The sequence below is a fragment of the Dromiciops gliroides genome, chromosome 2, assembly GCF_019393635.1.
Source record: "Dromiciops gliroides isolate mDroGli1 chromosome 2, mDroGli1.pri, whole genome shotgun sequence".
NCBI lineage: Eukaryota > Metazoa > Chordata > Mammalia > Microbiotheria > Microbiotheriidae > Dromiciops > Dromiciops gliroides.
This window is the reverse complement of record NC_057862.1, coordinates 397303950-397328699: the sequence shown is the minus strand read 5'-3', so window position 1 is coordinate 397328699 and position 24750 is coordinate 397303950. Positions and strand designations below refer to the sequence as shown.

Genomic DNA, 24750 nt, shown 5'->3' with positions numbered 1-24750 from the left:
TCTCTAAGGTTCTGACCTTTTGAGATCCTAAAAGAGAAGTTTGCAGTTGGGGAAGGCTTCAGGAAGAGGTGGAGCTTGAACTGAGCCTCAAGGGATGGGTAGCTTCAGATTGCTTCAGAGGATGGAGGAGAGAATAGTATGAAAAAACTGTGAGGAGGCTGGTGAGGATGTGCAGGGAGGAAAAGGTCGAACCTAGTGTGGGAGGTAAGGCTGGATGGACAATGAGTAGGGCTAGATTCTAAGTAAAGAAAAATCCACTGATATACTTTAAAAGGATGTGCAAAAATGAGGGTACAAACAAAAAGGGTTTGGTGGTTAAGGGTTACCCAGAAAATTAATCAAAGCAGCAGCATCCCCCACCTCCCACCCCCAATGGCCAGTTAATGGAAGTTTGCGCATACTGCATGTAGTATCCTGTGCATGTACATCCTGTGCATGTACAGACATGGATATAAGCTTATATATGTGAATTGCACACCTGTGTGGTTTTTAGTGTGACGACTAGCTTTGAAAAAGATTTGCTCCTTCTTTGAAAGGAAGGTGCTCTAGAGGAGAGGGACGCCTCGAGCAGCTTTACTTAATTACCAAAGACGAAGCTAACTGCCGTTACACTAAAGAGGCCCCAGGCAGCTGCTCTTGACCGGGTTTTACTAACCGTGAGGCTTTGGGCAGCATGCCCAAAAGAGGAATCTGTGTCATCCTCCAAACCTCTGGCTGCATGAAGATGCTGAAATCCTTCCTTGTCAAAACAGCTACAATAATAATCTGCCCCCAAACAACGCCCCTGCCTTTCCTATTTCTCTCGGGATCTCAGCCGGGAGGCATTTCCTTAGGGTGCGGAGTGAAGCCAGTACCCAGAGCGGGGATGAATTGCACACAATAGACCAGCGCGTAGCGGAGAGTTGCTATCTCTACCTCACCGTGGGGCGCCCCTGCAGGCAGGGGTGCAGCGTGAGCTGGGCCCAGCCCACCCCTCGGTTTCGTTGCGTCTGGCCACACACTGGCAGCAGTGCGTTCTTTAAGATCGGCAGCGCCAGCTATTGCGAGAGCAACCTCGGGAGAACCCGCTGTTTGCCAGCGGCGAAGGGTGGGCACACAGCTTTGGGTCCGGCGGGGAGAGCCGGGAGCTGGAACCTGGAGTTGTCCCAACTGCGAACCAACGTGCAGAAGCTCTGACGGTTCCAGGCGCGAACCTTCGGAAAAGGAGCGTTCCAGCACGGAACGCGCCCGGGAGCTCGGGCTGCGAACCTTCGGAAGTGGGGCATTCCTGCCTCGAAGGCTCGGTGTGGCTTGAGGCGTGCCAGCTGTGGAGGCTTGGAGCCCAGCGGCGTGCCGGCTGCTTGCAACAGTGCGGGACAGAGGCCCGCTTCTGCTCGGGTTTGGGAGCTCAGCGGACTGCTCCTAGCCCCTCCAGGAAGCGCTCCTCCTCTCCCTCCTTATTTCCCTCCCTCCGACCCCCCCTCCCCCAGCTGGAGGAGGAGCCCGAGCCACCGCCCGGCCCCGGAGAGCAGGACCGGCCCCGGAGCTGGAGCAGGACTAGGGCTGGAACTAGGAGGCTGAGCGGTCATGTGGGCTGCAGCGTGAGCCCCGTCCCGGGCCAGAGCTGTGGCCGGGCGTCCCGCGGGCTCCTTGGGCCCGGAGGGAGCGATTCCCTCGGGGATGCCCCAGAGGCACCGGTTAGGGGTTGAGTTGATCGCTCGGTGAGGCGGGGGCGGCACTCCGGACCTACGGCGTCTGCACCTCCCGACGGTAGCCCAAGCCAAGGAGAGGTGAGTCCAGGCTGGCCTGCCTCGGGATTAGGGGAAAGGGAGGACGGGACTGGACGGGACTGAACTGAACTGGGTTAGGTTAGACGGAGTGGCGGAGCTGAGCGGACTGGAAGTTTGGGCCCGCTATCTGCCCTCTCTCCAGCCCAAGATCCGAGCTCGAGGGTGCGAGCTAGGGAAATGGAAACTCCTGGTCTGAATGGGGACTGCCCCACAGGAAAAGAAAGAACCCAGGTCCTGGGGGGCCCCGGTGACTTGAACGGAACCCCTGGGCTCCCACATCCACAAGGGAATAAATCCTCCGTGTGTCCGGTGATCCGGCTCCGGCCCGGCCGCCGGAGGGCGCCCCGCTTCCTCCCAAGCCGCGGGATTTGCGAGGAGGAAGCTAGGGAGGTGTCCCCTCAAGCGACGCGGCCGCTTCCGAAGCCCTATTCCTTCTAGACTTCGTTCTGAGCCTCTGGCGGAGTTGGGCATGGCACAGGACTACTCCTGACCTGTGTAAGGGGGAATCTGGGGAGAGGAAAAGACTAGCACAACAGAACAGGGCTTCCTTCGCCTAGGTTTGATTTGGGATGCCAGACCCTTGCATCTCCCAACTCCCTCCACCTCCTCCCCCCCACCCCCCTCCGGGAGTCCTCAGCAGTATTGAAATCCTGGCATCCGAACTCCCTGGTCAGCTTAATCACATACACAACCTCTCCCCCGACCCCGTGGCGGGAATGGGTGGAGCCCAGGTAGATGGGGCTGGACTGGGGGGGGGTGGGGGGTGGAGCTGGGTGTCTTCCCAGAAGTCAGTGTGTTTGCAAACTTGTTTTTTCCCCTTACCGTAGCTGTCTGGCACCCATTTATTTTAGAAAGGGGAAAGGCCGTAGACGCCCCTTTTTCTTTCCCTTCCCTCTTTCCATATAATGCATCTTCTGGGGAGAGCTCAAAACAAGTTGCTCCACCCTCTTCATTCCCTCCTCCTATATGATAATGGCTGGTAACTCCCCTGTGAAAAGGGGAGGAGGTAGTGTGGTTGGAGATGCCTTCAAGGTTTAGATACTAAAGGGTCCCAGGAAGTCTTATTGAGAAGTTAGAAGATAGGGGCAGCTAGGTGGTACAGTGGATAAAGCACCAGCTCTGGATTCGGGAGGACATGAGTTCAGTTTCGGCCTCAGACACTTGACACTTACTAGTTGTGACCCTAGGCAAGTCACTTAACCCCAATTGCCTCACAAAAAAAGAAAAAAAGAGAGAAGTTAGAAGATAACAGAATTTAGAACTGGAGGGGACATCCAGTCCAAATCCCATTCTGGAACTACAGTTTTTAAATTAACCCCTTATTTAATGGGACCCGCAGGATGGTTGTAATGTCTTGTTGGTCAAAGTCGAGGTTGATTTGTGCTCATATCGAATTCCAGGCTGGCATGTTTAGAGAAGTCATTAAGGTAGGGTAGGGAGAGGAGAGAGCTGAGTAGGGGGATGGTAGTAAAAAATCTGCAGTCTTTATTTACTCATGCTTCAGGTTGTATGGATAAAAGGAGTATCATTGTGGTGCCTTAGGCAGTACTTAGGGATAACCGGTTATTGGCTTTGGCCTGGAGGCTGACCCCTTTTGGGGGCCAGCTTCTTCTGGCCTTTGATTTTCCATAAAGGTAAATAAGTCCATCCTTCAGTGAGTCCCAAGCCCTGTGGTGCAGTGGAAAAAGTGCTGTGGTATAAATTAGGAGGCATGGTAAATTACCTGCATGCCCTTAGGTAAGTCACAACTTCTTTAGATCTGAGTTTCTTCTGGGGCCAAGAAGGGATAGTCATCCTGGTCCTCTTTGCCTCAGGGAGTGATGCAAGGATGAAACTACAATGGGCATGAGAAAGTGCATAGACATATACACACAATATGTATATAAAGAAATATCATTATAGTAATGCTCCTTGCTGCACCAGCATCAAGGCCCTGTGTTCCTGCTTTGTGGTGATAGTGTGGGATTGGCACTGTCAGATGAACAGGACAAGTGGGACACCATATTGGAATCACATCTTTCTTTGAGAACAGACAATGAAGGAGAATGACTTTTACAATCAAATTCCATTCTAGATCTGTTTCTTAGGATCTTATTCTTGATGCCCACATTCTCCAGAAGTAGTTGTGAGAGAATCATGGGTAACTGAGTTATAGAATCCAAATAGCTTTTTGGTAATAGGAACAAGTGGACCAGCCTTAAGACTGGTATCAACCCATTTTCTCTCTCTTATTCCCTCCTTTTTTTTTTTTTTGGTGGGGCAATGAGTTTTAAGTGACTTGCCCAAGGTCACACAACTAGTAAGTATCAAGTGTCTGAAGCCGGATTTGAACTGAGGTACTCCTGAATCCAGGACCAGTACTCTATCCACTGTGCCACCTAGCTGCCCCTTCCCTCCTTTTTAAAAACTTAATTTTAAGACCTTATTTTGCCAGGTTGAGAGGAGAACAATAGTGGGCCTTGGTACCCATTCCATCTGGTAGCTTTGAAGGTATGACAATTCTGACATGGGTCCCAATGAGATTCTCCCCTTACTCTAGCCTCAGAGTTTAGTAATTGATGTGCATTTGCACTTATCCCTTTTACACAGATATCATACAGACACACAGACACACACATTTACCCTACCACATCTGATCGACATTAGTAGTCATTGATAATAGATATGTTCACATTCACCTCTCCATTGCTGTCTGGATAACTCACAATTTATTCTTAAGAGATTATGATATTCTGAGACTTGCAGCATTGTAGCATCACCAGAAGAATATTGATTTTTAAAAGATGGGCCTTCGTTTTATGGACAAACTTGGAATCATTGAAGGTACTGCACAATTTCCCAAAGACAAACCAGCTCGCTCTCATCCCTTTGTTCAATTCTGGGCTCAGTTTATTGTCCATCTTTGGAATCTTTCCAAATCTGACAGACCAGTTTTGTAGGTTGTATGTCTAACTGCATATTGTAGTCTGGAAAATAAGCATTTTTTATCCACTTATTGTTTTTTCCCCCTATACTGATGTTTATGCCAAATTCTTTTGAGTGATCTCATTTAGGAGGCTCTTCAACATTCCAGGGCTTGCTTAATGCAATCAGCATAGTGCCATCCTCATATGAGAGTATGAGGAGAACCTCATCTTCTATGGAAAATCTCTTCTATTTGAACTTTCACATAGACATCTTCCATCACAGTGGCGTATACATTTGCCAAACATTTATCTTCCTGTTTTACACCCCATTTAATATTAGTAATGAGAGGGTCAAGCAAAGTTATCCCCATCATTCAAAGAATCTTGTCTTCCATACTCCCCTCAAATATTAAAATGGATCAGTGATTTCATCAATGTAGATATACTTCCTCCAGTCATGCAGATTTCAATTCATTCATGCCTGCAGTAGTTGTATGACCTTTGGCAAGTCATTTAATCCCTGTGGGCCTCAGTTTCCTAATCTGTAAAATGGTGATCAATTGGCAAGCTTGAAAGTGCCATATAGATGTCTTGTTATTGCCTCAAGTACCCAGTACACTATTCCGCCCCTTAACCTCATAATGTAATTGAAAGAACATTGAATTCAGAGCCAGCAGACCTAGGTCTAGCTATAGTATTAACTTCTGTATGAACTTGGCCAAAGTACTTCCCCTACCTGGACCCCAGTTTTCTCATCTATAAAATTAGCTGATCTCTAAGGTCCCTTCTGGAGGTTGATGGTATCAGGGAAGGTGAGTGAATCAAGGACAGACCTGAGTGTCCCAGTGGAACCAACCTGGGACTACTCTCTAGTAAATGGGTCATTTCTCAAGCTAGATGTCCTGGATATTCCCCTTTCTTTGCCTCCTAAGCTTTTGAGAGAGATGAGAACAAGCTGAGGAGGCTTTGGGGTACCATCATCTTGTTCTTCATGGACTTATAAAATGTTAGTATACTCTTGCTAAGCAAGCTGCTCAGCAAGGGACTGCCTATTCTTCTCCAGTGGTATTAGGGATTCTCCTTTCCAATGAGAAGGGGCTCCTTGGGTGAAAGATTAGAATCCCCAGGCTTTATGAATTGGGACAAGGTGGCATAGAGGAAACAGCACTTGACCTAGGGTCATGTGATGGATAGGTTCAAATTCTGGTTCTGCCACTTACTACCTTTGTGACCTTGGACAAGTTAACTTCTCTGGGACTCAGTTTCCTTCCCTGCAAAAGGAAGGAGTTGGAATAGCTTTTCTCTCAATCTGTTATCCTCTGCTGATTTTCTTTCCCCTGCTTCTAGGAGGGCCTCACAACCCAGCCCTCTTGCAGCCGAGGCTGTGATTAGATGCCATATATCACTCTCTTATTTCCCTAGCTACCCTTTACCTCTTCTGCTCTGGCTTGCCTCTCCTGTGTGATCAGCTTTAGGCTTAACTGGCTCCCTGGGAAGGGAAAATAACTTCAGGGAGTAAATAAACTGTTGAGTGGTAAGGATTAGCTCAGATTGAGATCTCTGTTGCTGACTCCCTTCATATGCTTGAACCCCATCCCGTGATTTACTTCCCTGAAATCATAGGTTCAGATTCTTTTTCTTGCTGTGACGGTGTCAAGAGCACAGGATTTGGAGTCAGAAGAAACCTGGGTTTGGCTCCTGGCTCTAATATTTACTAGTGGTTAACCTTGGGCAAGTCATTCAACCTGGGGTTTTTTAAGCCTCAATTTCCTCATGCATGAAAAGGAAATGATTCCGTATCTACCTTGCAAGTTACTCTGGGGAAAATACTTCAAATGTTATGTATATGAATTGACTTCCTCTTTGGGAGAAGTCATCTATCCTACTCTACAATAATAATAGCTAGCATTTACATGGTGCTTTAAGGTTTGCAAAGCATTATACAAATATGATCATATTTTATCCTCAGAATTAATCTGGGAGGTAGGTACTATTATTATTCCCATTTCACAGATGAGCAAATTGAGACTGGATCACTTAGCTAGCTAGTAAATGTCTGGGGCTGGATTTGAATTTAGATCTTTCCTAAATTCTAAACTCCAGCTCTGGAACTCTATCCACTGAGTCACCTATCCCTGTTAACAGCAACAAATGTGAATATTAAGTGCCTAATATGTGCAGGGCATTGTGCTAGACAGTGGGAAGACACAAAGTCTAGACAAGACCTGGTCCCTGACCTCATGGAGTTTATACTCTAGTAAGAGGATGGGATACTGACAGTGAAGATTGTAATCTATATCATTAGTAACAGCCCCCTCCTTCCTAGCCACATGGGGGACTTCAGTCTTGCTGAATGGGAAAACTGGTCTCACTGGAGGCGGTCCCAAGGCCTCTTGACTTAATTATACTTGGCCCAGAGGTTAGAACTAGAAACAGCAAGTCGAAGAGAGGCAGATTTTGGATGGGAATGATCACCATTTTCCTCATAATCAGGGTTATTGAACAATTGGGGTGGGCCACCTGAGAAGATGCTGAGATCCTTTTCACTGGAGGGCTTTGGGCAAAGGCTGAGCTGAGACTTGGCAACTCTGCAGAAGGGATTCCTAGGCAAGAATAGGGTAAAAAAAAAAAAAAGAGTAGGGTAGATGGGATGGCATCTGAGATTCAAGCCAACTCAGAAATTCTATGATTCTTTGCCTAAAGGTAAAAACACTTCAAGGGTTCCACGGGAAAGGTGTTCTTTCCCTTGGGAGCCAGACACAGAACTAAGTAAGCCCTGTCTGAGCATAAAGAAAAGTTAGAGCTGGGAAAGTTCAGTTTCTGAAGGACATGTGTGGGCAGTGGAAGGCAGCATGACAGTGCCCAGTGCTGGACTTGGAGCCAGGAAGACCCAAGTTAAAATTCTAACTCTGACGTTTAGTAGTTGGACAACCCATTTTATCTTTCTCAGACCTAATTGTAAAGTGGGGATAATTGCACCTACCTCACAGGGTTGGTGTGAAGACTGAATGAGATAAAATATGTAATAACAGCAAACATTTATCTAACACTTTAAGGTTTGCAAAGCAACTTATTTATATTATCTCATTTGAGACTCACAACAACCCTATGAGGTTTGTTCTATTATTATCCTCATTTTACAAATGAGGAAACCAAGGCAGGGAGAGGCTAAATTTGTCCAGGGTAACAAGGCTAGTAAGTATCTAAGGGAGCCTGAAACTCGGGCTCCCTATCTCCAATTCCATCACTATCTGATATGATGGCTGCTTCCATAGAAAGTGCTAAATGAAAGTTAGCTATCACACACATCAGTTCTATTTAATAAAACATGTTTAATGACACCTTTGTTGGTCTTAGCTCCTTTATCTTTATTCTCAGGTACTAGGGGACAGAGCTGAGTTTCTCACCAGTAGAAGGAAACTGAGCAGCTTTATTCTTACAAGCTCATCAGATGTATGTGCCCTTCAGCTACTACTTTCTGCCTTCTGTGAATTTTAAGCACATGTCCTGAATGACAGGACATCCTGAAAGGGAAGGCCCTTTGTGACCTAGGTGAATGCTAGAGGGTGCTGTCGACAACCTAGTCAGAAGGGAAGGGAATTGGAAACAGCCCAGTAAATATACTCCTTGCTTTATAATAAAGCTGGGTGCATCTACTTCTGGAATCCTGAATACAGGCTTACACATAAGCCATAGAGAAAGGTGGAAAGCATATTCATTTCAAATCAATGTACCTTTATTAAGCATATACTATGGATCAGACACTGTGCTAAGTGCTAGGGGTACAAAGACAAAAACAAGACAGCCCTGCCCTGATGGACCTTTTCTTCTTCTTTCTTCTTTCTTCGCAATGAGGGTTAAGTGACTTGCCCAGGGTCACACAGCTAGTAAGTGTCAAGTGTCTGAGGCCGGATTTGAACTCAGGTCCTCCTGAATCCAGGACAAGTGCCTTATCCACTGCGCCACCTAGCTGCCCTGGACCTTTTATTCTACTAGGGAGAGCCAACACTTACTTGGAAAAGTAAATACAATCTAGGTACAAAATTGTACAGGTCATTTTTGCTAAGGGAATTGAGAAGACCTTGTCATAGTAGGGGACACTCTGCCTGAGCTTTGGATGGAGGTAGCACTTCAAGGAGGCAAAGGAAAGAAAGCCTTCCAGGTATAGATGTCTGTGAAGATGTAGATGGGATTTCATATACTCAGACTAGCAAGTGGTTAAGTTTAATTGGAATGGCGTCTGAGAGGGGAAATAATGAGTAATTAGCTTGGAAAGATAGTCTGGAACCATATTGCAAGCCTCCAAATGCCAAATAGAGGAGTTTGTATTTTAATTTAGAGTAATAGAGAGAGCCATGGATGTTTAATGAGTCCAGGGGATTGGTGTGCTCTGATTTGTACCTTAAGAATATCAATTTGGCAGCTGTGTGGAAGATAGAAGTGGAGGAGAGAAATTGGAAGGCTGGCTTCAGGGAGACCAGTACTACTGTAGTAGTCCAGATGGAAGGTGATGAGGGCCTGAACAAGGGTAGTTGTGGTGTGAGTGGAGAGAAGGGGGCAGGAAGGAGAGATGCTGTGGAAGTAGAATGAGACTTGGAAACTGATTGGATATGGGTGTGAGTGATATTGAAGATCTGGGAATGACTCCCAGGTGTTGAACCTAGGTGAGTGGAAGAATGGTGGGACTCTCCATTGGAATAGGGAAATTAGCAAAAAAGGAAGGCTTAGATACAATGAGTTTCCTTTTGAATATGTTGACTTTGAGATGTCTATGGGATATCCAGTTAGATGGGATGAGATGGAGTTGAGAGAGTAGTTGTTTGTCCTTCGTTTTCTTTTTTTGGGGGGGGAGGGGGCAATGAGGGTTAAGTGACTTGCCCAGGGTCACACAGCTAGTATGTGTCAAGTGTCTGGGGCTGGATTTGAACTCAGGTCCTCCTGAATCCAGGGCCAGTGCTTTATCCACTGCACCACCTAGCCGCCCCCTCCTGTCCTTCATTTTCAAAGAGGACCACTCACATCACAGGGTGATGTCTTGACTTGTTCATGAATCAGATTTAAGAGAGACAGATTTGCACAAAGTTATCAGCCTCATTTGATCTTCTAGTGTTCTCAAAGTCTGGTGGTAGGACAAAAGTCAAGACAATGGCCTGTCATGCAGTGGATGATGGAGTCTTCAATGCATGACCAAGGTCAAAGCACTCCACAGCACTTACTTCAGCAGCCGTCATGACCGTTGGAACAAATTGTTCTCATCTGCCCATTCTGCTGGGGGAAGTCTTCATATGCTTGGGGTAGACATCCTCCTGGCTCACTGATGGGTTTGAGGCCTGAGATGAGAGAGAGGACGGCTGGATATGTAGATGTGGTAGTCATAGACATAGCATGAGAGAGACAGTAAAGAAAGAGAAAAGGTGAGGTCACAGGACTGACTGATCTCTGGGTTATATCCATGCAGAGGGAGAAGGATGTGAATGACCCATCTGGCACAGAAAATTGAGATGGATGGGTCAGACTGGTAGGAAGAAAACCAAGACAGAACAAGATCACCAAAACCCAGGAAAAAGAGAGTACAGAGTATGAGGGCATTCCTTATACAACCCACTGGGTCCAGAAAGCTGGACCAATGGAAAGGAGTAGGCTTCCTTGGGATGGGGAGGAAGTTGACTGAGCAAGGTAAGGACCTAAGTCTGTAAAAACAGGAATGGCATGGGCACTGGTAGTCAGGGGGGAATTTGTTCATGATCACCACTAGCATGAGAACATTCTCTTGAAGCTTACAAGAGGAAGTTTTATGGTAGAAAAAAAAAAGGTAGACTTGCTTCACAAAGTAGGAAGTAAATTTAGCAACTCATTTCCCTAAGAGAGAAATTTTGGGTCTGGAACCTCCCTTCACTGTGAGATTGACAACTTGTCTGCAAGATATAGTCTCAGAGGGGGCAGCTAGGTGGCGCAGTGGATAGGGCACCAGCCCTGGATTCAGGAGTACCTGAGTTCAGGTCTGGCCTCAGACACTTGACACTTACTGGCTGTGTGACCTTGGGCAAGTCACTTAACCCCCATTGGCCCACCAAAAAAAAAAAAGATATAGTCTCAGAGAATTGCCTAGAGACACTGAGAGGTCAAAGGACTTAGTGATGGTCACATAGATAGTATCTGCCAGGAGCAGGACTTGAAGCCAGGTTTTCTTCACTCCAAGGCCAGCCCCTATACTATGCTAAGGTAGCTTTCAGGGAATATAAACTGGAAACTAATCAAAGGTCATAGGCATTTAGAGCCAAGAAGGGCCTTAGTGATCATCGAAGGCAGTGTGACATAATGGGAAGAACCCTGGATTGGGAGTGATAAGGTTCAGATCTCTTTCTTTGCCTATGTGCCCTGGGTAAGTCAACTTAACTTCCCTTGGCTTCAGTTCCTTATCTATGAAATCAGGAGATTGGGGTAGATAGCTGCAAAGATCTCTTCCAGCTCTAAATCTGTTATCTCAGATTTAGTCCAGCCACTTCATTTTGTTTCTTTTTTTTTTCCCATTTAAAAAATATGCCTTTGGGGACGGCTAGGTGGCGCAGTGGATAAAGCACTGGCCCTGGATTCAGGAGGACCTGAGTTCAAATCCAGCCTCAGACACTGAACACTTACTAGCTGTGTGACCCTGGGCAAGTCACTTAACCCCAATTGCCTCACTAAAAAAATTTAAAAAAAAATATGCCTTTGAAAAACAAAACAACCACTCTCATTTCTTGATATATTTCATCTCTTTATAACAGAGAGAAACAGGTAAGCCTGACTCATCCACAAAATAACCAAGTCTGGCAATTTGTGCTATATTCTGCACCTATGGTTCCCTACCTCTCTAACAAAATAAAGGATGTGTGTGTTTTGTCCTCTGTTCTCCAGATCTAAAATTATTTGTTGAAATTAATCCGAGTTCAGTTGCTTTTTGGTATCATTTTTTTCTACCATGAAGAAGGCTGCTCTGAATGTTTGTTAAAGAAGGAAACAAACATTTATTAGCATCTACTATGTGCCAGGCATTGTGCTAAGTGCTTTACAGATATCTCAATTGATCCTCACAACAACCCTGGGAGGTAGGTGCTATCATTATCCCCATTTTACAATTGAGGAAGTTGAGGAAGAGGTTAAATGAATTTCTAGGGTCCTAAAACTACTAAGTTCCTGAGGTCAGATTTTACTGTGTAGGTCTTTTTGATTTCCGTTAATTGACTTTTTTTTTGTGGGGCAGTGAGGGTTAAGTGACTTGCCCAGGGTCACACAGCTAGTAAGTGTCAAGTGTCTGAGGCCAGATTTGAACTCAGGCCCTCCTGAATCCAGGGCAGTGCTTTATCCACTTTGTCACCTAGCTGCCCCTTGTTATTGACTTCTTTGGGGCATATGCCCAATAGTAGGATCAATGGGTTCAAAATTTTAAATAGTTTAAAGATTTCTCAAATAATTCCAGCTTGTTTTCTCCATAAATGGTTGGACTGGTTCACAGTTCCAACAGCAGTGCATTAGTGTGCCTGTCTCTTACAATCTTTCCAAACACTGAACACTTCTATTTAAGGAATCATCTTTGCCAGTTGAATGATAACTGCCTACAGAAGAAGAGACTGAAACCCGGAAAAGAAGCAGTGATGTGGCCAGAATGACATGCTGGAGCTCCATGCTGGAGCTAGGATCCAGAACTCCTGACTCCCAAACTCTTGATTCCCCTAATGAGGGTAGCTCTGTTCACTATCCTCATGATGACATGAAGCAGATTCAGAAAAGGTTGAAGTAAATAAATTCTAACAGGTTATTCATGGAAACTTACCTAGGCAGTTTGGCTTGTTGCTGTCAGGGAAGACAACTTTGGCCTCTGGCTGGCAACTGCTTCTGGGCCACCTAGCTTCCCCACTCACTTCCCTGATCACTAGGTTAATCCACCTTGTTTCCCTAAATTTAATAAACTAAAATCCCAAATGAAGCACTAGCCAGATTCGGGCTGATCTTTTGTTAAAAGGGAGCCGGACTCCTCCTTTCTTCTGGTTGGATGGTTTTCTTGGCAGCAAAGCTTCTGGGGGCTGAAGTAGGAAACTGATTTGGACAGTTTTCCAAGGCGCCAGAGAAATGAACTTTTGTTCCCAGAAGGAGCCTTTTGGACCAGCTCCAGGCTTCTCTATCATGCCTCTATTCATTTAACAAGCATTTATGGGAGCACTTATTATGTGTCAGATTCTGGGCTGACCACTGGGGAAACAAAGAGCAAAAAAGGAACCACTTCCCACCTGAAGGGGCTTATGTTCTGTGGGAGTAAACCATTATCACTACCTACCCGTACAATTGTAATGGCCTATTTATGGGCAGCCAGGTGGCTCTAGTGGATTGAGCTCTGAGTCAGAAGGATCTCGGTTCAAATTTGGTCACACATACTTCCAAGCTGTGTGACTACAAACAAGTAACAACCTCTGTTTGCCTCAGTTTCCTCAATTGTAAAATGGGGTTAATAACTGCACCTACCTCCCAGGGTTGTGGTAAAGATCAAATGAGATAATATTTATAAAGCTCTTATCATAGTGCCTGGCATATATAAATGTTTTTTCCCTTTCCTTCCCTTTCCCTTCTTCTGTTTCTACTTTACTGCCTCTAATCCATTTTTTCATGTTTAAAAATCTTCAGTGGCTCCCTATTGCCTACCAAGTAAAGCTTAAACTCTTTTTCTTGGCATCCAAGGCCCTTCTTTCTAACATTATCTCATATTGTATCCTCAGAGAGAATTTCAGTTCCAGCAAAACTTGGCTTTTTTCTTTCCTCTGAACATTCTTCTTAGTTCTCTCTTGCCTAGAATGCCTTCCTTCTTCTTCCTTATCTGTTGAACTCCTCCCCAGCCTCTAACAAACACCCAACATAAATGCTGGCTCCTTCAGGAAGTCTGTCCCCAAACCAACGAACTCTATTAATAAATTGATAAACTTTCTTCCCCTTAGACAGCAAGTAGTACTTTGCATCTCTCTAATGAATATTTTATTTTTTAAATAGTAATTTATTTTTTCCAATTACATGTCAAGACAATTTTTAACATTCATTTAAAAATTTTTTGAGTTCCAAATTTTCTTCCTCCCTGCCCTCTCCCCTCCCTGAAGACAGCAAGCAATTTTGATATGATACACACACACACATACACATACAATCATGTAAAGCATATTTCCATATTAGTCATGTTGTGAAAGAAGAAATAGAGCAAAAGGAAGAAACCATGAAAAAAATAAAGTGAAAATAGTATGCTTATATCTGCATTCTGACTCCATCAGTTCTTTCTCTGGATGTGGATAGCATTTTCCATCATTAGTCCTTTGGAATTATCTTGGATCATTGTGTTGCTGAGAGGAGCTAAGTCATTTATAGTTGATCATTTTACAATATTTCTGTTACTGTGTACAATGGTCTTCTGGTTCTGCTTACTTCACTTTGTATCTGTTCATGTAAGTTTTTCCATGTTTTTCTGAAATCTGTCTGTTCATCATTTCTTATAGCACAATGGTATTCCATTACATTCATATACCACAACTTGTTCAGCCATTCCCCAATCGATGGGCATCCCCTCAATTTCCAATTCTTTGCCACCATAAAAACAGCTGCTATATATATTTTTGTAAATGTAGGTATTTTACCCCTTTTTAATGATCTCTTTGGGATTCAGACCTAGTAATAATATTGCCAGATCAAAAGGTATGTATGGTTTGATTGCCCTTTAGGCATAGTTCCAAATTGCTCTCAGTTCACAATTCCACCAACTGTGCATTAGTGTCTCAATCTTCCCACATCCTAACATCTAATGTAGATTTTTTGTATGGGGGTTGGGGTCATCCCCATATTAGACTGAATTTCATGAAGTCAGTGTGAGATTTAAAATTGGATACAAGAGCATTAAACTCCCTTTTAACCTTTCCATTATATTTCTCCCAGACCACTAAGTGAAAGAAGCCTCTGAGCTTTAGTTAGAGCTTTTATTGTTTGGGAATTACAAGGAGATGTTGATTAGAGAGATAGGAAAGTAGAAATACAAACAAATTGTCTTAGATCTAAGCTTAGTCTATATTTCCTATAGAACTCACCAAAAACTCAAGGCCACCTCTGAGGTTGAGAACCACGTCAAGCACATGTTGTTACGGAGAACCGGGCCTAGTCGAACCTGAGTCAGCGTCTGTGTGCGCAGAGCAAGCCAGCGGGCAAGGAGAGCGAAAAAGAGCCCTCACTTCCGTTCTCTCCTTGCCTTTAAGCTCGCACCCTGGAAGTGGAGTGCTTAGCAGACGCACTGGCGGTTCCTCACGGTCTCCTCCCCGAAAGGGTGGTCCTTCAAAAAACTGGCATCTTTCAGTTATCGCTAACCAACTGTTAAAAAACTTTCACTTTTTTACCACATCAGGAACTGTGTCTTATCTAAGCACTGTCTCTTTCCTGGCACAGAGCTCTAGTTGAAGTCAGCTCTTTATAAACATTTTGTTAGGTTGGTATTCTGAGCACAGTCAGACAATGCTGGACTGAAAGTGCTCATTGGGGTGGGCTGGGCTGTCATTTGGGAACAAGATGGATGACTAATAAGCCAACAGGACTGGCCAGGAGCAGAGATCTAGACCCAGATTTCCTACATCAGCTGGTTAAGGGTATTTGGTCATTCTCCCCTTCAGGACTCCTACATACTAGCTGGAAAGCAGCCCCCTCTCTCCTCTGTTTATTTCAAGCCTCTGTTTGAGGCATCTCCTCCTGGAAGGTTTGAGTGATTAATAATAACTCACATTTACATAGTACTTTAAGCTTTCCGGAGCATTTCATTTGTGGATTAAGAAACAATATGAAGACTCAGGAGGCAGCACAGTATAGCCAAAAGAGCCTGGGTTTGGAATCAAAGGAACTGTGTTTGAATTCCATCTCCGCTACTCAATACCTGCTGGACAAGTTAGACAAGTTGCTTAATCGCTCTGGGTCTCAGTTTCCTCATCTGTAAAATTAGGAGTGTAGGTTAGATGAGCTTGAAGATCACTGACCCTTACTAACCCTAAATTTATGATCCAGTGAAATGAATTTGACATGGTCAAGCAGCATTATAAGGGCTTGGGGTGGTAGCTGTGACTCCAGGTTCGCTGCCTAGTTCTTTCCATTATGTTTCTAATCTCATTCAAGTTAACTTTTAATGCTTTGAGAGATCTGCCACTGTTATCCGTTCATGCTCACTTCTCTTCTCTGGAACCACTTTCATGTCTAGTTGTATGGATCCTTTCTGCCTTGAGTTGCCTCTTAGGTCCCTATGGTAAGGGACTAAATTTCCTTTTGTCTCCCCAAAGGACTCAGCTCTGCAAACAATGGGCTTAATTTTGTAAGACAACTGAGCACTAACCCTCATTTTTGAAAACCACATCCTTGCTCCTAAACCCGATTCCTCTTTCACCTGGAAGCCCTTAGAAGACCTGAGTCTTGTCTCCTCTGAGGCAGGGGTTAGGGGATAATGTACCAGCAGACATCAGAATGTGTTTTGAGATCTCCAGAGGCTAGCACTATAAGGTAACCCAGTAGCTGCGCCCAAAGGATAGGGGCTTTAGGAATGAGGAAAGGGGAAAGCTGGTATTTGCATATTAAGTGGAATTTTTGTCTCAGTTATTATGGGGGGTTCAGGATTCTTCTCATTCCAGCTGTGTGGGAGGGAGTGAGCCTGAGGATGAGGCTGGTGAGGGAGAAATGTAGCCTGGGCTAATTGTTAATTTTGAGAAAAGAGAAATGACAAAAGAAGAGGATCTGGGGGAGGGTGGAAGTAGGGATGGGAGGCTGGTGACTAAGGGGGAGCAATGGGGAACAGGCTACTCCATGGGCAGCTAAAGCAATTTGGAGGACTTTGACTTCTGGCTTAGCTCTGGGACACCCAATCCCAACTCCCAGGTTGTTTTGCATTTGGACAAGGAAATGAGAAGGTGTTATTAATGGTTGAAGCCTTGGGGTACTTTGGAAGTGGTTTTCACTTTCAGCAGTGTCTCTAGGCAGTCTTGTAGTTAGTGGGTGTGGTAGAGTGTCCCAAACAATTGGTTATAACACGTCTTCATTTCTTGGGTGCCTCCTGTTTGTAAGGTGCTCTGCTACATCCAGGCCAAAGTAATGCTATGCTGTTCTTCTACCTTCTGGAAAAAGGCCAACAGAGGAGATTCCCCATAATATCCTCCCCATCTCACCTCAACCTCATCTGCTTATGCACCTAAATGCCCTTTTATGTCATCCACACCTCTCCCAATTCTATTAGTTTCGATCATTGAAAATGGGCAGCATCAGTGACCTCTCACATTTCAGCTTGCTCTCCTCCAAAGGATTTTCACATGCACTATCTCATTAGAGTCTAACCACAGTTCTGGGAGGAAGTCAAGGAAGAGAAAGATCCCGAGATTAGGTGCAGTTCCTTGCCCCAAGTTCCATGATGTATGAATATCCCAGTCTGGAGCAGAACTCAGATATTCTAATTGCTAGCCCATTGTGTTTTCCACTGAGCCATTGTGTCTCCTGATATGTCCCTACAAGTTTGTTTTAACTAAACCCTTCAGTAGTCTAAGGTTGGGCATTGACTTTCTCAGTAATACCACTAATGAGGTTTCCATATACAGAAAGTGAGGTTCTTCCCTGTAACTAAACTCACTGACAGGAGGAGCAAGTATGATATGTATCTGACTGGATGGGCGGAGGAAAGAGGAAAACCTAGCAGGGAAGAGCCACTTCCCCTCCATATCATCCACAACCAAGAGCATTAAATCTGAGTCTATATTTATCCCTATAATGGCCTGACTGTAAAAGAGTGAATGTGTTGGCTTGCAAGTGCAGCAACCAGCCATGGTAGTTAAGTGTTTCCTAGTCCCCTTGGTTTCCCCCTCCCCCTGGCTGCTGGTAGTACCTGCAACTACCTAATTGCCGGATTGGGGATGTGGTGGGGTACAACCAGCTGGAACACTAAGCTTAGAGAACAGGAAACAGAGATCACCCATCCTCTCCCCGCAGGGAGTTGGGTAAGCCAGAGAGAGAGTATGTGTGCAGACCATGGGTGCCTGAAGGAATTTCCCACCACTGGATTATCTGAGCAGAGACAAGATGATGTTATAGGAATTTGTTTCTTGGGTAGTAGAATTTGATGCCCCGAGGTTTTGACCAGCTTTGAGATTCTAAGACTCTTAACATACTCTCATTTTTGTTTTACTAAGTCTGTGATCCTAGAATTAAAACATTCTTTGATTCTAATATTCTAATAGCTTTGTGATTCTTCCACACACACCCCCATGATAAAGTTGTCTGTCTCTTCCCGTCAGTCTTTCTATCACCTACTTCTTTATCCTGTTCTACCATCCTTCTCTTCCCATTCTGACTTACTGAGGGAACGCTAAGGATCCCAGGAATCCCCTCTTCCCCTGAGGGAGGAACTGGGATTTCAGGCTCCTATTTCTGGTCTTGCTCTAGGACTTTCTGAAGCAGCTTTCCTATGGTCTTTCCCATCAGAAAAATGGGTCTCACTCACTTACTTGAAAAAAATTAGCTTCTGGTTATTTAGCATATTTTGAGAAATAGAATGTTTTGGTTAATCTGTTTGCTAGTGACTAGAACACCTAGACAGCCATTTGTCAAGGACTAAGAATACAGAAAACTACATTAGTGAAACATGACTGGACGTAATTTATGATACTAGTTCTTATTTATATAATGCTTTAAAGTTTGTATCCCAGGTTACAGTCAGTGAAATGATCACTTTTCCCATTTTACTGATGAGAAAATTGAGTCTCAAAGAAGTTGTAAGATGTTTATGGATACATAGCAAATTAGTGGCAGAGCTAGGATAGGAACCTAGCTCTCTTGACTGGGATACTTATTTTAGGGAGCTGCAGGGCACGAGGGCTGCATCTGGGGACCAAAAGCAGTACACATCTGGCCAAGCATACCACCAATAAGGTTTCTTATCCAGAAAGTGAGGTTTTTCCCTGCCTCTCATCCCAAACTCACTGGTGGGAGGAAGCAAGTACTTGGTGAATCTGACAATGAATGGAGGATGCAGAAACAGGACTGAAGGGGAGGGGAGTCAAAGATATTTTGTGACCGTAGGTAATTGTGTGTGGAAACTGTTAATTGAGCTGTTAATTCTTAGTGGAATGCCAGAAAACCAGCCCTTTGAAGAAGATTCCCACACCTTTGAGTCCTGCCGGCTTGAGTGTCCCAAGGCAAATGACTACCTGCCCTGCCTCCTTTCCATACTAGTGTTAGTGTCTCTCACTGAAGAAGAGCAAGTCCCTTCCTTTAGTATGAGTGCTGGCTAATAGTCTAGGGAAGGTTGGTGAGGCCCTGATGTACACTCTCCTGTCTGTCTGATCTCTCCTCTCTCTGTCTCATCTCTTCATCCTTCTCTGTTCTCTCTCTTCTCTCTCCCTACCTCCCCTGTCTTTGTCTCTATCTCTGCATCTGTCTCTCTCCTTTTAGAATGTTTATCTACCCCTTTGGGATATGGCTCTAAGCTGAATCATTGAGATGGGTATATCATATGAAGGAAACAAATTCCTCTCTTACCAGCTGATGTCAGCGAGTTCCTTGGGCCTGGTGGCAAGGTGGATGACATATACCTATGGGGCATCGTGCTGGACACTTTTGCTCAGTCTTTGAAGGATCCCATCTACTTCCTGCTGTGGGAAAGGGTGCCATGGGCAGCACTGGTAGGGCAGAGGTTGACTCAATTTCACCTTCCCATAAGGACTAGTTAGCAGGGCAGGGAAGAATTTGGTAGAGCTGATAGGTCATGTTTTTAAAATTTATGCTTTTTATCTCTTGAACTTTGTGTTACTTTAGACTTGTCTGTGTACATGTTGTATGATTCCAGTAGACTATAAGCTCCTCCAAGGAAGAGACTGTTTCATTTTTGGTCTTTCTCTATGTGGCATAGTGCCTTGCACGTAGCAGGTATTTAATAAATGTTGTATTGAATTTAATTGAGTCTTTCCCTACATCAATTTCCCTACCTACCCTTCAAGATAGGTCCGTTTCCCACATTTTTACTAATAGAGAAACTGAGGCCCAGAGAGACCCAGTGAAAGAACCAAAAATATTATATTCTTTTCTTTCTTTCTTTTTTTTTTTTTGGTGAGGCAATTGGGGTTAAGTGACTTGCCCAGGGTCACATAGCTAGTTAAGTGTTAAGTGTTAAGTGTCTGAGGTCGGATTTGAACTCAGGTCCTCCTGACTCCAGGGCTGGTGCTCTATCCACTGCGCCACCTAGCTGCCTCAAAAATATTATAAATACCAGTCTTTTAATTCCCTGTCACTGTGAAATAGATTACATTTATAATTTTTCGGGGGGTTGCACCTGTAATTTCACTGGTATAATGAGATCCAGAGGAAGAAACTCTATCACCATGGATCAGGAATTTCTTTGTGCCTTACAATATTAGAAAGTTGCCTGGAGTACTGAGAGGTTAAAGAACTTGACTGGGGTCATACAGCCAGGGTGTGTCAGAGACAAGACTTGAACCCAGGCCACATTCTATCCAGTCTCTTGTATACAGTTTATTAAAGTGTTTTCCTCATAACAACCCCATAAGGTTTGTTGAACTTTACTTGGATCTGAAACTTAGAGAGATTTGTCACTTGCATAGTCAGAGTCCAGACTCAAACCCTGGTCTTTTGAATTCAAGTCCAGTTCTTTGTCTCCTGTGGCCATTGGCTCCCCCAGGTCTCCCAAAGGGTCACAGATGAAGAATTGGAAGGGACCTTAGAGGTCATCAAATGCAGCCCCCTCATTTTACAGATGAGGGAACTAAGGCACCTTTCTCTCCCCCCCCCCCCATCTATTTGACTCTAGAATACTACTTTGCTCCTCAGAAGCTCTTCTGTTCCCCTTCCCCATCCTCTAGAGAAACACATCCCCTTCCCCATCCCCTCCCAGGCTCCATTTTGCCAGAAATAGTCCAGGCCCATCCTGTCTCAGGTGTAGAGGTCTCAGCCACCTGGCCATGGGCCAGTAGACTTAAGGGAAGATATGTGCTCCTCTCCTACCCAGGTTCTCCCTCCCCAGGCTGGGATTAGCCAAACCCCAAATTGCCTGCTGGGCTGCTACAGGAGGTGATTATGGGCTTGGGCTACATTAGGCAGAGTTTCCATCTGGGCCCGGAGCTTCTCTGCAAATGACATCTTGTCCAAGTCGGGCGGGTATTTTTTTTGTTGTTGTTTTTTCCATTGCGTCAGGTCCTCTCTTCCCTGTGCACAGCCCGCCCTGTTGGCATTCACAGTGGAGGGGCCTGAGGGGCACGATATATCCTTTGCCCCCCAGTCATCACTCAAGGCCCTTAGGAGCCATGTGCTCCTTGTTCAGATTTCGGAGAGCTGCCCAGGTGGAGGGTGAGTTGTGGGCTTTGCCCATGAGGGGGGTTGGGGGAAGATGGCAGCTACTGCCTGCTTCTCAGACTGCATTTGCTGGCCTTCAGGTGGGTTCTCCTTCCCCCACTCCCCTCCTGCTCCCAACAAGTGCCACACTTTGGAGGTATGGACATTGAGGGGTCCTAAGTTGGAGGGTGGCCATGCTTAACTTCATCAACTACTTTTTCCTTGCTGTAGGTCGGGAGTTGCTGCCTCAGTGGGGGAGGGTGAGAGGTTCCCACTCCCCACCTTTCCCGTGCCTATAGCCCCATCTCATTGCCTAGAAGAGATTCCCTTCCCTCTCAGTACAGAAAAATGCTGGCCCTTTCAGAAATGCAACCCAGGGAATTCTGAGATTGTTTCCACCTTCCTTAACCGTGAATCCTCCAGTCTTATCCCTAGCACTTGGGATACCCTTCCCACATTCTCATCACTGATGCAGCTTCTTCCATTCTGGGCACTTAATCATCACTATTCTGGGCACTCAGCCTCCTGCCAATATTTATTTTTATTTTTAAGAAATTTTGATTGATATCTTTTGTTTTTACATTTTCAAAATTTCTCCCTCTATCCTTTCCCCTTCCTTCCATAAGATCTGCCTCATATAACTAAATACACACACACACACATATTGTAATTTAGTTTTTATTTTGTGATCATAAACTCTGTTGTCTAGCCAAACTTGTGGAAGGAAAAAGGAAATGGAATCCAAAGAGAATTGCAGCAAGTGAGAGCCCAAGGATGATGGGGTCTAAAAGCAGATGGGGTTCAGGGGTGCTCTCTCCAGCTACAGAGGAATGATTTGGTGGTCAAGACAAAAAACAAAACGAAAAAACTCATGAGAGTTATCCACAGTCAGCAATGGTCATCTTTTTGCTGGTCTGGCCATCCCAAGAACTGAAACACTCCCTGGCTTGCACAATATTCACACCTTCTTTCACTTGGTGGGAGACCACGTGCTTACCATCCAACTAGTCAGTCTCAGCAGCACAGATGAAAACCTGGGAGCCACTTGTGTTGGGTCCAGCATTTACCATGGACAAGATGCCAGGACCAGTGCGCTTCAGGATGAAGTTCTCATCAGCAAATTTCTCCCCGTAGATGGACTTGCCACCAGTGCCATTGTGGCGTGTGAAGTCACCACCCCAGCATGTGAACCTAGATATGATTCTGTGAAAACACGATCCCTTGTAACCAAATCCCTTCTCTCCAGTGCTCAGAGCACAGAAGTTTTCTGGTGTCTTTGGAACCTTGTCTGCAAAGAGCTCGAAAGTAATCTGGCCCCGGGGCCAGATTCAACTTCAGTGATGAAGTTAAAGTACATGTTGGGATTGGCCATGGCCACAGATGCCTGGGCTGGGGGCGACAGCAGAGGGAGAGGTGGCAGGGATCGGCATCTGGCAGGTGGAACCAAGATGAGGACTCCTGGTGGCAGCGTCTGCCTAATAATATATTTTTAAAGAAAATAAAAAGAGGATAAAGAAAAAAATAAGCAAAACCAATCAATATATCAAAATCTCTGAAAATATATGCAATGCTCCACACATGTGGACCCCTTGCTTCTGCAGAGGAGTAGAACTGAGGTATCTGCTCATAATTCTTTGGAAGTATGTTTGCTCTCTGTTATTTTGAAAAATTCATTGTTCATGTGTAATTATCTTTCTTTTCTGTTTACATTGTTATAGTTAAATTGTTTTCCTGACTCTACTTACTTCACTGTGTATCAGTTCATGTAGGTCTTTCTATGCTTCTCTTTATTTATCCTATTTGTTGTTTCTTACAGCACAGTAATATCCCATTATTTTCATAAACTACAACTTATTGAGCCTTTTCCAATCGATACACCCACATTTTCAAATTCACCAAATCAGCATTTAGAGCACTGGCTCTCTAACACCTTGCTCATAGCCATCAAGCTACACCTTTAATTAGGTCATAGGTGGAAGGGATAAGCTTGAGCAAAGGTCCTTATATATCAGAAGTTTAAAGAGAGAAGACAGACTCCCCCTAGAGGGCAACATCTAATGGGAACTGGCGGGGGGGGGGGGGGATGGAAAGGAGGGGAATAAGCGTTTATATAGCACCTACTATGTGCCAGGCATCATGCTAAGGACTTTTTACAACTATCTCATTTGGTCCTCATAACAACCCTGAAAGGTAGATGCTGTTATTCCCATTTTATAGTTGAGGAAACTGAGGCAAACAGAGATTAAATGACTTGCCCATGTTCACATAGGTAGTGTCTAAAGCCAGATTTCAGTTTCACTCTTCCCAACTCTGGGCCCAGCACTTTATTCACTGTACCACCTAGCTTCCTAACTGGAGGTAAGGGGAGTCATATCCCTCTGGGTCTGTCCTCCTAGGGAGGAATTAAACAGTCAAGACCCTGATTCCTTTCCCCTTGCCTAAGGAATCCTTGGGGATGCTCTTTTTAGTCAGGAGCATTTCCTGTTCAACTAGGACTATAGGACTTAGCTCTAAAAGGGAAGGGGCCTTAGAGACTAGAGTAGTTATATATTAGGAAGATCATCTTCCTATCCTCACACACTTGAATGTTAAAATCTCTCTCTCTCTCTCTCTCTCTCTCTCTCTCTCTCTCTCTCTCTCTCTCTCTCTCTCTCTCTCTCTCTCCCTCTCCCTCTCCCTCTCCCCCCCTCTTTCCCTCCCTCCCTCTCCCTCTTTCCCTCTCCCTCCCTTTTCTGCCTCTTTCCCCATATCTTACTCCTCCCTTTCTCTTTCCCTCCCTCCTTTTAGCTCCCCTTTCTCCCTCCCTACCTTCCTCTTGATCTCCCTCTCTCCCTTCCTCCCTCTCTCCTCTTCCCCTCCTCCCTTCCTCTTTCTCCTCTCCCTCTTCCCCTCTTCTTTTCTTCTTCCTCCTTTCCTTTCTTTCCTTTCTTTCTAGTACAATGAGGGTTAAGTGACTTGCCCAGGGTCACACAGCTAGTAAGTGCCAAGTGTCTGAGGCTGGATTTGAACTCAGGTCCTCCTGAATCCAGGACTGGTGTTCTATCCACTTCACCATCTAGCTGCCTCCTCTTCCCTTTTCTATCTCTCTCCCTGCTTCCTCCTTTCCCCTCCCTCTCTCTCTTTTTCTCTCTCCCTCTCTCCCCTTCCTCTCTTCCCCTCTCCTTTCCTCTTCTCTCCTCTCTTCTCCTCTCCTCTCCCTCCTCACCACCACACCCACACTTCTTTTTTTTTTTTTGGCAGGGTAATGGGGGTTAAGTGACTTGCCCAGGGTCACACAGCTAGTAAGTGTCAAGTGTCTGAGGCCGGATTTGAACTCAGGTACTCCTGAATCCAGGGCCGGTGCTTTATCCACTGCATCACCTAGCCACCCCTCCCCACCCCGCCACTTCTTAATAGCATATATTTGGGACTTTTCTTTCCATGATGACACTACATTGCTGCTTTATGTTCATCTGGCCAAATATGATCCCCTGCTCTTTGGGTGGACATTGTTTTAGCTGTTAAACTTTTCCCATCTTGAATTTGTGGCCTTTTCTTGGGGGAGGGGCACTATTTCAAAACATGTATGGCCTTTTTTTTTAAAGTTTATTGTTTAAATCATAAAAGTATTTTTTATTATTTTCCAGTTTCATGTAAAGATAGTTTTCAACATTTGTTTTCATAGGATTTTTAGTTCCAAATTTTTCTCCCTCCCTCCATTCCCTACCCCCTCC

At 44.9% G+C, this 24750-nt stretch overlaps 1 protein-coding gene and 1 pseudogene across 1 annotated transcript in view; one reads left to right on the top strand and one right to left on the bottom strand.

Annotated features, from left to right (window-relative positions):
• The first annotated feature begins 1523 nt into the window (after positions 1 to 1523).
• Positions 1524 to 24750, top strand: part of CPNE2 (copine 2) — a 94827-nt gene continuing 71600 nt past the window's right edge. Inside the window, exon 1 of the mRNA XM_043985058.1 lies at positions 1524 to 1769. The gene's annotated coding sequence lies outside the window, so the exon portion shown is untranslated. The remainder of the gene's footprint in view (positions 1770 to 24750) is intronic.
• Positions 21916 to 22412, bottom strand: LOC122741522 (annotated as a pseudogene).